Raw genomic sequence first — 13,286 nt, 5'->3', positions numbered from 1 at the left:
TTCAAAGGAGCACGAAATCACTGCGCTAACTCATGCGTCTGAGTCAGACATTCCCCGGAATCTTTGCTCCATTTGTCAACACACAATTACTGTCCCCACTGTGTGGTGCCACTGGGCGTGAGGTTACGTGTGCCAGTCGGCGTACAAGAAATGGCTGTAATGTTGGTGTAATTTTTCACGATCGTCTTCATTAACCAGTGAGCGGGAGGGTTTGCCCGCGCCCCGTCATCGCCATGACAACGCTCTGAAAGCTCGCTGCCCAGTGCCCGGCCCACAGCAGAGGCTGAATGCCCTCATTATTCGGCCTCTCGCAGGCCTCGCCCGTGCCAAGGGGAGACGCGATGCACGGGCTGGTGATTTATCCCCGCGCTTCCTCCTGACAGCCTGGCATGGTGTCTGGGCTTAAGGCGCTGGTCCGATTTCACAGTTTAATTACTGCTAATCTGAAGGGGGCAGAGCTAATGAGCTGCCAGCAGTCCCGGCAACAATGGCACCACTCGGCCGGTTGGTCCCCAGACGCCCCTGCCTCCAGCACCCCCACTCCACCGCTCTGCTCTGGTCCGACAGGTGGTGCTGACCCTTGGGTGTAACAGGATGACTAAGCAGACATAGAGACACTGAGGCTGGAACACATCAGTCCAACCCCGTGTCATAACAGTAGCGAGACATGAACATGGAATTCCATTGCCACACGCCCACTTACAGGACAGTGGGGTCCCTGCTGGACCCCGAATCGCCAGCAGACATTGGGCACAAACACGTGGTTGGAGCCATGTCAGCGTTCCCTTGGTCCTGTGTAAATGTAACCACACTCAGCACCTGCCCTCAGATTTCTAAACAGTAAAACACGTGTGCACTGCCCCACAGGGGACGCTCTTCCAGGGCTGAGCACCTGGGCTGAGAAGGGTCACCCCAGAGGGTCACCCTGCAGCTCGGCTTCCCCTCCAGGCCCTGCTGACTTTGCACCCTAAATGTCTCCCACTAATGGCACCCCAGTTCCTGCGGAGCCCCCAGCCTCCCTCCCTCCACTCTGCTGGCCCCCTCCCCCACCTAGTTTGTTCTTCCTAAGACCAGCCACATAGTTTGAAAACATATCAGACTGTGTTGCCCTCCCATGTAAACCTTCAGTTGGTTTACTACTGACTTGGGGGTGAAGACCCTGCAGCCCCATACGGCCTACAGAGACGGTGCTGTGACCTGAGAAGGTCCCCACACTCCGGCTCTCTGTCTGTGATTCCTGAGCCTCGCCAGCCCTCCCCTCCCGGACTGTGTCATGGCCCCTGCAGAGGCTGCCCCTTCTAGAACACTGTTCTATGCCCCCCCCCACGGCTTCTCTGCCTGTTGAATCTCAGCTTTCCCTCTGGCGCAGTCTCAGTCCAGAGCGCCCAGACCCAGCCTGAGGACGTCTCCTGCAGCATGCTCACTGACCTGACCCATGGCCACTGGGGCGGGCGGGGAGCAGACACTCAGCAGGGTTGTTGAATAAAGAAAAGTATGCTCTTCACACTCCCGAGCAAGAGCGGGTATGGGGTCTCCTCAACTGCTCCCACGACAAATGCTCACGTCATTGTTTACTTTCCCACTTATTTGTGCACTAAAATTAGATCTCTGCTTATTCAACCAGACAGCTTACAAGAGTACATACAATAAAGTGGAAAAGTGTAAACGAAAAAATCAGCTCCAGCAGAAATACTGAGAAAAATAAGGAAGAAAAAGTCCACACTGCACATCTGCAGGCTGCAGTGTCCCGTCTCGCTGCTCATTTCAGCTCGTAACTTGTCCTGCGCGTCCAGGCAGCCGAAAGAAAAATGAGAAACAATCAGCCATGTGGTTCAGACTCTGTAAGAGTGCAAACCAGGCAGATCTGATTCAGTGGAAAATGTCACTGGTGGTGGCCCTGTAATAAATGTCAAGGTGGGTCCATGAGGCCCCCTCAAAAAAGTCAGAAAATGAGGGCACCCCGTCGTGTGTGTGAGGGGCCCACAGTCATTATCCCGAGAAGCAGATGTCTGTTCCGCCGTCTGGCTGGGGGAACCCCAAGTCTGGAGGAAAGGGAAGACGGAGTCTCCTTCAGATAGTTGATTTAGAATCTGCTAACTGGGGTCTCCTACAAACCGCGACTGCAGTTCATGGTTTTATTTGGAGGAAAGTGGTGACTCAAAAGTCTTTTCACTCCCTCCTCCCTCACACTATGTAATTTAGGGATGGAATTCTGACACCCTTCATTCTGTTTGTTGAACACAGCGCAGTTCATTTTAGAGACGTGCTGGCACTGTGCTCGGCTTTCGAGCAGGGTTTATACAAACAGAATATGACTGGAAGTTTCTGCTGCTTGAACCGCATCCGTCACGGAGCGCAAAGTGTCATCAAGTGAACTACTATTGTTTAACGATGATGCCAGTGAAATACTCTTACCAGCAGCACGTACGGAAACCACATGTTCAATAAGCATTTTCGGTGTTGAAGGTCTTGTGTCCCCCTTCTTCCTGCTTAGCTCTGAGGTCTCTGGTATCGGTGGGCTCTGTGCATGCGAGGATATGGGATTGTGAAGGTCAGAAGCTGGGCTCTCACCATTTCCTCCAAAGGCACCAGGAGCTCTTCCAAACGCATGCGCTGACCCTCTCCTCTGGGGACGCCTTTGTTTCAGAGGTCAGAAGCAATGGGGTGCATTCAGGGTGGTATGGCCGTAGACGCTGGGACCTGGCGCCGGAGGGGTCACGTTTTGTGAACCAGTGATGCAGGCTGTGGGGGAGCAGTGCAGTGACACACAGATCTGAAAGACAATTCTCTCAGTGCTTCGCTCGCGCCCGCTAACACGTTGCCCATCCGGCGACAGTAAGCTGACCCTGCTGCAGGGATGCTGCTCGCCAGCTGGCCTGGCAAGGCTGGGAAGGCCCTGCTGTGACACTGAGAGGTTGGTGTGTTCTGTGGGCAGAGGATCTAGGAAGGTGTGCATGGCGGGGGGCTGGCCCTGCGCACAGGACGACCGCTCTGCCCACAGGCGGGGAGGGTGTGTGACACGGAGGTGACGGCAGTTCCATAACGACTTCCCCAGGCTACCTGCCTGCTGCCCGCTGTCTGTCCTTGGGGAAAACATTTGCTTGGATCTCACACAGGTGTCACTGGCCGGCGACAGCCTGATGTGAAACGACTCAGACACCGTCCTCACCAGCATCGTGTGAGAAAAGTGAGCGGAGCTGGGTGAACGGGCCGGCAGGCGCCCAGGGCCGGGGGGGCCAAGGCCTGCTCCTGGGCGCACCTTCGGCGTTTGGAAGGATGGACTGCGCACCTCCAGGCCTGGAGCAGTGTGTGCGATAGCTCACAGTGGACTGAGCTAGTGAGTCTGCGCCGGTCCACACTGGGGTGAGACGGCACAGGCCCGGGCCGGCCAGCTGGTGTGGGGAACAATGGCTACTGCTAAGCTGGCTTGGTGTCGAGGAGAAGCAGGTGGGGCAGTGGGCTTGGGCTGGACCCCCAAACCTGGGTGCGGTTCAGATGCATGAGGCGTGAGCGTTCTTGCAGGAAGGGGTAGGTGCCCGAAGGTGAGCAGCCCCATCTGACGGGGGAGCCGTCACGAGGCCCCAAAGAGTGACTGGCCATGGAGTGGGGCTGTTTCCATCGGTAACAGTCACTGAACATTTGGACAAGAACAACAACACCGTGAAGGCAGAGGGGGAAGGAGAAAGGCGTTCGCACACCCTAACTGCTCCCCGCCGCAGTCTGATGGCCAGAAGCCTCTCCAGTGTGAAACGCCCCTCTGTCCTCATAACGCTTCATGAAAACGTGCATGGCCTGAGTGCTTCGCTTCTGGTGACGGTGGTGTCTCAGCTGTTGACCCAGTGAGCAGGCGCCACTGCAGACCTGGGAGCGTGCACGGCTCCACGTCGCTGTCCAGCCCGCAGTGGCTGCGGTCGGGAGCCAGTTAGCTCTTGTAGGACCATGTCCAGTTAGAGCAATCAGAGTTCCCGGTTTCCAACAGAATTTAAGAGCTGCCGATGGCCAGGATCAAGCTGCTCCCCTCTGCTGGCCGGCACATCAGCTTAACACTATTGGTAACATAATGGGGACAGAGAAGCGTCAGCCTCCATGACACAGGCCCTGGGAGCTGATCATGTCCTGGGGGTACCAGTGAAGGCTAATCATGACCCCCATTTCCACACAGCCCGAGTTCCTGAACCAATGACTCGGCCATCCCAGGGACCAGCACGGGGGCTGACGTCGATTTCTGCTGGGCTGGGAATCAGTGTCCAAGGGGTTCATTTGTTCACAGAAGTTGAATCGCTTCACCACCTGGGACGACATAGCTGACTTTCTAACAGATGTTAACCCTTTGTATGTCAGAGCTCCGGTGTCCAGTCTCTTTGAGGGCCATCCTTGTGACACCATGAGTTTTCTGTATCTAGTCCCAGGAAACACAGCTACCAAAATTCATTCAGGCCTTGTGACCAATCAGTCACACAGTATAGTCTGAGGTTTCAGGATGACAGGGGTTTGTTACCCTCTGAGCAGTGACCCCACTTTTTCAGGAAAGTCCCAGGTGCCCTCGCTTTTTCGTCTGGGTTCCTGTCTCATGACAAGCGCAGGTCGGAGGCGTCCTGGCAGCACATGCTGAGAGCTCATTCCTGCACCCAGGCTGCCGGCTCTGCCCAGGCTGTGTGTCGCCCTTAGTTCAGTCATGTTTCCACTGCCTTTGTCAAGTCACCTGACTTAGTAGCATTCAGAATCAGCCTCAAGAGCCTGGCCAGCTCCTGGCCACATTCCTGTTAAGGTGCATTAACGTCCCATAAGATGGCTCATCAGTTCTCAGCTTCCTAAAAACCCACCCGAGTGGAGCCCTGAAGACCTAAGAGCTCTTACACTCCGGCTCTATGCCCATGCGGCCTTGTCCAGATGGTCCTGGATTTCTGGGCATGGAGAGCAGATATTGCCCTGTGTATGTGACACTCATGTTCCCTGTCACCCATCGGGGACAGGCCTGCTGGTTTCCCCGGGCTGCGGATGCTGTGCCCAGTCAGTGGGCCGGCCGTGTCATGGCTGACCTGCCCGGAGCACAGCTGCCAGTTTAGAACTCTGGGCCAAACACAACTCACTGGCTCCCACAAGAATCAAACGCACGACCCAGGGACACTAGCAGCTGTGCTGAGTAGCTGTAGGCTCAGGCATCAATAAAAGGGGTGCCGTGGGGTGCGCTCCACATTGGGTGGGACCGATTTCAGGAGGTGTTTGAGAAGAGAGAGAGAATCAGCAAGAAGGGGACTGAGCTGGCGCAGCCTACATGGACGTGGTGGCAGGACTTCACGCCGATCACCCACGTGTGGGCACCCAGCACCTCTCACCTCGGGGCCAGCACATGGAATCACCCATCCATGACCTGGACAGACAGCAGAAACAGTCTGCGAGAGAAACCACTGAAAAACTCTCGCTTGTATGCCATCCTAATCGCTCCCAGCTGTCCCCGAAGAAAAGGACACTGCTGTCTGTACTCAGATCACTTGGAAATGACTACCAAGGGACGGTTACACGGCACGTCACCAACATTCATCATTCCTTCTAACACAAAGCGTCTGGTTCTGAGGAGTCCCAGGAAAGTAGGGAGTCAGGACCGAGGACAGCGTCTTTAGTGACAGGAAGTGCTGTGTACACACGTGTGTGCATATGCGTGTGTGCGGGGGAGGTCACCATGTGTGTGTCTGCACACCAACACATGACACAGGAAAAACAACTGGGAACCCGGGCCCAGAGCAGGTCGCAGGAAGTGCAGGGCTCTGTAGACCTCGGTTACCAGGACTCGCTGGCAGGGCCGCCCATGTGTGGTCGCTGGATCCCATCCTGTCCAGTTCTGCCCCACGGTACCTCATGGTGGAGACACCACCGGTCATCTCCTCCTTAGTGTCCAAGATGTGGGCAGGCTGTGAGCTCACGACACACACAGATGCAGTGTTAGCACTCAGTCCGAACTCAGTGAAGCGCAGCTGATGTGCTGCAGGGGGGACCCGTAGCTCCACCGTTAGCACGTTCTCCAGGTGTTTGTGACAAGCAGTGACTTGATGAGCGATCTGAAGACATAACGTTATTATCACCACTCTCGGGTGCTTAGAACAAGGACTGCACGGTGTGGGGTGTGAGAAGTAATTCCTACCTCGTCCAGTGTGACTGTGTCAGCAGAAAGGGCACTGTCACCTCTGTCATTCAGTCTTGTCTTAAAGGCTCAAGCTACTATAATATGACATTCACATGAACACTGAAAACCGCAAAACTGTGATTTGGGGCAGATATGACTGTGTATCCAGGGAACCCGAAAGACCCAGCTGTCCATTACCGCGCTAGTAAGAATTCAGCAGGACGTCGGAGGAGGATAGTGGGTAAAAGCCCACGGCTTTGGTAAGAAACTGGAGTGGGAGGAGCTCGCACGACGACAGCTATAAACACGGAGAAGCACATGTAACTAGAAGGGTGAGTGTCGGTGAAGAACACTGCGAAACTTTACGGAAACAGTCATCCACATCCTTCACAAACGGACAGAAACAGTGGTTCCACTCGGGGTCGAAAGACCTTCCATTGTGACACACCAGTCCATTTTAAAGTACTGTGTAGTTTTAGTCATTTCTAATCAGGGGTGTCATGTGTGCATACCTATGTGCTTGGTGATTTGGTTCTGAAGATCATCTGAATTCAGCTCCTGGAAGAGCAAGGTTTAGGAGCGGTCAAAAAATAGGGAGAGAAGCAGGAGCCGTGTGTGTGCAGACGCCACTGTGCTTGGGACGGCAATAAGGTGGCATGGTGTGACACAACAGCAAGGGTTTACTTCAGTGGAATAAAGTGCGATGTCCAGAAACATCCAATTCACATGGGACTCTAGGGACTAGGGCGGCGTCCACACCAACGGGTGAAGAATGAATTACCCACTAAGTATGAGTGGGAAGTGAGACAGCCTTTTGTAAGAGAGCGAAGGGAGATGCCGACCAGCTCTACAGATAAAAGACACAGATCAAAATCTAAATGCAAAACACAGTGAACTACAAATGCTAGAAGAAAACATGAAATACTTGTTTATCTTTAGCTAGATTGTCACAAAACCTAAGTCATTTTTAAAATCTGGAAGTCTTAAAAGGTTAATATTTCCAATCTACAAATGGCTAAAATACAAATCAATAAGAAAAAAGGAAAAGAAAAATAAAAGAGTCAGGTAAATCAGAGAAGACATGCAAGTGGAAATGAGTAAATGAAAATATGTTCAACTTTGTAATAATTAAAAGATAAAAAATTAAACAATATTTTGCCTATCACATTGGCAAAAGTCAAAAGGCTTGATAATATTTTTTTCTCATAGACTGCCATTACGTGTGTAAATTGGTAAAGCCCCTTTGGAGGGTAATTTAACAATAAAAATGCACATACTCTAGTTGCAAAAAAAAAATCCCATTTCTTGTAATCTAATTTACAAAAATTATAGCACAAACACAGATATTCATGCAAGAATAACAACACTAGCGTCATGTGCAGCAGCAAACAAAGAAGGAGGAAACAAGTTATCACCGAGGCTGTTTAAGTATCTGATATCACTGCAGAAAAGGAGGCCCATCCCTAGGCTCAGGGTGGGGGACCTCCCCCACGTGTTGTGAAGGGGTGATGGCCAACACCGGAGTTTGCTTCTGAAACGGAACAAAGTCCAACTAGAACTAATGGCTGACGAGCCGCGAATGTGTGCGGCGTGTGAGCTGGGTGCCCAGATGCGGCAGCGTTTCCTCCCGGGGCTGTGTGTGTGTGTGGGGGGGGGTTGGGGCTCAGAGGGGGTGACACCTTCAGCACTTGGTACACGTCTCAGAGTGTGACCGTGAGGCAGAGGTGAAGCTATTGTGTCAATTTTCCCCTTTTGTTTGTGCTTTTCTACAGGTTTTGGATGAGGGAAAAACTCAGTAGCTTGCCTGGCCCAGGGCAGTGAAGACGCCAAGATAGAGGAGGAAGTGTGTGGAGACGCCGCTTCCTGGAGGCCGAGCGGCACCCAGTGTGCACGCGTGTGTGCGTGTGTGAGACCTGGGGCGGCGGTGAGTGCAGGGCAGGGGCCCACGCACTAGTCGGGCACCCAGGCGACGGCCAGCCAGCGCCAAGGCTGCGTCCCCACGGGCGCCCGAGGGCCCACTGTCTCCTCCCTGCCCCGCTGCGTCTCCACACCATCGCCAACGCCCGCCCGGCACAAGGATGGATGCCACCCCTCAGGCTTGGGTACTGCCTAGGATTATGCTTTTAACCAAGAGCCTCTTTGGGGCTTTGACGTTAATTTAGTAACATAAAGAGGTTTAGCTATAACTTTGCTCAGAACTTCCACGGTTCTTATGTTTGCCGAAAACAGATTATTATTCCGGGAGTTTCCTGTAGCTGGACCGTCTCTCCGGGGACCACTTAGCTGCCATAGCCTTGCATCCAAAGCGCCCTTCACTGGGCCACCTGCCCTCCCCTCCCCCCGCCACGCTCCACATCCTGTGTTCAAAGTGGCACCTGCCGGACGCTCCGCCCTTGTCCAGCCCACACACCGCGGTGGCTCCGGACGCTGCCTGCGCAGCACTGTGGTCTCGCCTCCCGCCTCCGGAAGCTCGTGCTCACATCCGGACACTCGGGCACAGAGCCCACAACTGAGGAGGCTCAGAGGCCCACGGGCGGGGCTGGGGCAGTGTGTTGTGTCCTTGTTGTCCCATGCCAGCCCTTGGCTGTTCCCCTGACCTTCAGCTACACAGTGATCTGCCATGTCCCCTCCCCTGGGCTGCCGGTGAGACAGTGAGAGGCGGAGGGGACTGCTGTCGTGGGACCGGGGACAGACAACCCATCCGGGGTGCCCAGTCCCCAAGCCTAAACGCCCCAGCTCCGCACACACGGGTTCCCAGGGGCTGGCTGCCCATCACGTCCAGGGCCGCTGTAGTGCCTGCTGCTCCCCAACCTCCCACCCGTCGGCAGGACCCCGGACAGCGCCCGGGACAGCGCCCCGGGCTCCCAGGCACTTCTGACGGGAATGACTGCGCTGCAGGCTGCAGCCACAGGGGGGCGCGTGTGGCCGGCGGGGCTGCGGTCAGCGTGACCGCCCACCTCTGAGAGCCAGCGGCTCCCCAGTCCGAGCCGAGGGGACCAGAGAAACCGCGCTTTCTGTGACTCCTGTGCGGGCACTTCTAATTCATGAGCTTCACGTTTTAAAGCAGCGCCCGTCGTTTAACACGAGAAATCAATGAACGCTCCGTTTACCTTCAGGTGCAGCTGGGCGGATCGATCCAGTCACGCGCACAGGGCCACCGAGGCAGTTTCAAAACCCAGCGGAGGCTGGGGGTCTCGGCCTGAGATTAATCAACAGCAACGAGCTCCAATAAATGAGATACATTTTCTATCTATCTCAGAGGGCGTTCCCGCCAAATTAAGGAACCCCTCTGGCGTGCTGGCTGGGGGTGCAATGGGGGTGACCTGCTCTCCGGATGGGCTTGGGGAAGCCACCCGGCTGCAAGTGTCTGGGGCTGGATTTGCACAGCAAACGCACTGTTTTCACTTAAAGTGAATGTCACCGAGTCATAAAAGCAGCCGGGTTTTCCAGAGAAGTGTAGCGGGTCCTTTATGTGGGGCTGCAGACATCAAAACCCACACGGAGGGTGACGACTGTGTAGGCGTACAGGGCTCCCCCAGGTGTAGCACTGCAGGTACTTGTGTGTCCGGAGGTGTGATTTCAGCCTTGAGTCACTGAAATGTATGATTGTCACAGAAACACAGAGATTTGGGGCAGGAAGGGTCTGAAGGGTGACCTAGTCCAAGTCCCCCATTTCCAGTGCTCTGTGGGGTGAGGACGGGGTCTTGTAGTCGGCTCCACATGAAATTCTCATGCGCTCCCCTCCAGGTGACAGAGTGACAGATCACTGGCATGCCAAGGGACTGGCCGATGGCTTCTGCAGTGCCTTTAAGCACCCCGTAAGCAGCCCCAAGCCTCCAGGAGACATGTCACTGAGGGGTGGCTGGGTCCTGGCTGAGCCCCAGCAGTGTGTCTTCTCCTGTGGAGGCCACGTGCCCATCTCCCCAGTGTGAGACCTGTGTGGACAGTGGTCTGAGCCCCCAGCCGGCCCTGCTCCCGAGAAAACACGTCACAACACCCGCTCTGCCGCACGCCACTCTCTGCCTCAGTGGGCCACCTGGTGCTGGCGTGTTTGTTTCTTTTTCTTGCTTTTTGTGAATTTGCTTGTCACTTCTTTTAGAGTGTGTCCCACTTTTTATATTTTCTAAGGGAAACTGGTTACATCCTCATCTAAAACGAAGCACAATTTTAATTTCACATGCATCCAGAGTGTCTCCCTTCACGTACATTTGCTGATGAACCAGGCACAGAGGGCTCATGTGCACAGCTTTAATTTCGAAGTAAACATTTTTACTAAGGACAACAAAATTTGTTTCCTTAGAAACGTATTTTAAAGAGTTGATAATAAATTTCCTCTATAAAAAGGAGCTATTTAAAGTGAAAAAAACAAACATTCGAGGACTCCATTCTCAAGGCAACTGTCAGCAGGTGTGACCAAAACACGGTGTTTGTCGGCCCATGAAAGACAGATTACATTTTCCTGGCGACTCACGAAGTTGGTCAGTAGTACGAGTCATTAAAAAATACCAGACAGAGCTTTTCCGAATCAAACGGGTCGTGATCTGTGGAGGCCCTTGTTGTGTGGTCACCCTGCCCTCAGGCCACCTCAGTGACCATGTGGGCATGTGCAGACCCACGACTGAGAGGCGAGCGGGAAGGTCCTGGTCAGCGTCTGTGTGCGTGGCTGTCAGTAAAGACAGGTTCTGCTGTCCTGTGTGGAGGTGCTGGCAAGGCCCAGAGGGCAGTCTGGTGGCGAGTCATGCCTATGGTGGGCTGACTGACAATGCCAGCAGTGCCACCGTCGGTCCGGAGGCCATGGTGTCGCCATAGTGGGAAGAATGCATGGCCTCACCACACTGCCCTCCTGCGGAGGGTTCAGGCTGTCACGCGGCCTCAGGGCTGGTCATGTTGACGGTGCCCCAGTAGAAGCCCCTCTGGCCCTCTAACTGCTGTCTGGGGCACTGATGGGGGTGGGGGGCTCCAGTGGGCGCTTTGGCCTTGGACAAATGGGAGTGCGTCTGGCATGTGGCCTTGGCAGCACGATGTCTCCTCTACTCCATGGCACCAGCCACGCTCCCACTGGCTCAGCCTGTGACCCCGCCTGGGCCGGCTCTACCTCTGAAGCCATGTCACCTCTCAGGGCTCTCCGGCATTCTGCCAGCACCGTCGCTCGGTTCCTCCAAAAGCCCAGTGTCTTCAGCACCACAGATGCGGTGTACAGCTCCTCCTGACTTGGGCGCTCCCCTCCCTCGGCCCCTGGCCAGTGCCCATGGCGTCCTGCCTTGTTGCCTTTGCTCCCGTGGTGAGCTGCTACCTTGATGCTGACGCTTGGCTGGCCCCAGGCTGGGGGCATGGGTGCCACGTTAAAACCGTTACCAGTGTAATTGGCGTCGGCTTGGGCTGCGTCTCTGCTGTTTAATAAACAGGCGGATTACTTCGGATTGATCAGAGGTGACTGCGTTTTGCAAATTGCCCCATGCTGTCTCTGCCCACACTTTGCTAAGTGGGCTGTGCCGTCACAGCAGCTCTAATCCACTTCAGGCCGCTAAGCATGGCTGCGTTTGGTAAACTGGAGACAGAATACTTCTGTTTTATTTTAAATATTAATCTGAGGAGCAAGTGGAAGGCAAGAAAGGTCAGTGTTTCCTGAGCTGACAGGTGAGCTGACAGGTACACCATGGTTTCCGTTTATCCGCGTTCTGCCTGTCTGGTGAGCGCACGCAAGCTCTCCTGAAACCCGGACGCTTACTGCTCTCAATACCACGGAGTCACCGTCAAATAGGGAATAAAGAAACTGAGAACCACAAAGGAGAGGCATGGTGTTGGGGGTGGTGAGGAAAGAAATGCCCAGTCTGTCATGTTTTCAAACGTGTTTCACGCAGGAATCTGGGTGGGTTTATAGGCGGAATGGGGATCTTTTCTGTGGAAAGCTCGGCCCAGAATATTTCTGTATATAAAGCAGGCCCTTCCTTCCCATAGCAAAAGCAGTGAGGGAATGACGCGATCAGTGGTGCTCTCAAACGGGGGCTTATCAAAGCACTCCCCCTGGAAGAACGTCTGTCACCACCAGGCTCTTCCGGAGGAATGAGAATAGAGACCCATCCGGGACACAGGACGTTCCCTTGTGACCACAGAGGCACGTGTGCACCCACGACCGATGAGGCCAGCTGGAAAACTCTCACTTTCTTCCTCCATCCATAGAACGGAATTAACAGAGACCCGTTCCGGGTCCCATCCTTCCTCATTCATTCATTCTCTCAACAAGACTTCGTTAACCTCCTCCAGGTGGGACCTTGTTGTGGTCATTCGGGGTGGCGTGGTGGACAAGACAGACCTGGGAGACACGCAGCCTCATGGGAGACGCGGGGTGTCAGCAGGCGAGTGTGACACTGTGGCCTAGTGCAGGGGGAAAGCCCAGTGGGGTGTGGGAACCTCTCCTGGGGACACCGCCCCAGCACAAAGCCCATGGTTGGCCCTCCCCAGTCCCATGGGGAAGAAGGGACGCACGCAAGTGGCAATGCCAGGCTCCTCGGTACAGCTGCCCCCGCCCTAGGCCGTGTCCCCTGCCTCGTCCGCTTTCCCAGGTTCCCTCTGCTTCTCTGAGCTGCCCCTGCTGGCCTGCCGGGCGGCCAGGTAACCACTGACCAGAGCTAAGTTCTAGTGCATCCCCTGCAGGAAACAGCTCTGCCCATCAGAAGACAAACACTGCAGCCGGCCAGCAAGCCAGGGACTTGAAGTTCATGTAGCCATTTTCTGGAACAGGCTACAGGGTCCCAAAGTGTCTTGTCCATATTCTTTCCTCACAGATCCTGTGGGAGTGGCCGAGCGGTGACCAGGTACAGCCTCCACGCTGAGGACAATACCCCCACGCAGGACACTGCCTTCGGGACAGCTGCAAGGCCAGCTATCAGGATTGCCCTCCTTTCCTCACAGATTCATTTTTAACATGTAACATTGTATTTGGGTTTTAAATGAAACATGGCTGAACGCGGGTGAAAGGTCCCTCCCCAATATCCTACATGATGGCTTTTATACCTCCCGTAAATAAACCCCAAATTAGCCTTCAACATAGACACAAATATATCAGGGCCCGGAAACAGTACTGACCCCAGAGGCTGCAGAGGGAGGGGCTCCCTCAGAGCCCCCGAGCCCCCGCCCAGGCCGCTCTTGCCTCCTGGGTTGACAG

At 54.7% G+C, this 13,286-nt stretch overlaps 1 protein-coding gene across 3 annotated transcripts in view; it reads right to left on the bottom strand.

Moving 5' to 3' along the window:
- Positions 1-13,286, bottom strand: part of PTPRN2 (protein tyrosine phosphatase receptor type N2) — a 419,465-nt gene that overhangs the window by 116,983 nt on the left and 289,196 nt on the right. The gene's annotated exons all lie outside the window — the stretch shown is intronic.

Source organism: Rhinolophus sinicus, chromosome 8 (assembly GCF_057876585.1).
Source record: "Rhinolophus sinicus isolate RSI-liver-muscle chromosome 8, RSI-T2T, whole genome shotgun sequence".
Taxonomy (NCBI): Eukaryota; Metazoa; Chordata; class Mammalia; order Chiroptera; family Rhinolophidae; genus Rhinolophus; species Rhinolophus sinicus.
This window is presented reverse-complemented; position numbering and strand designations above follow the sequence as displayed.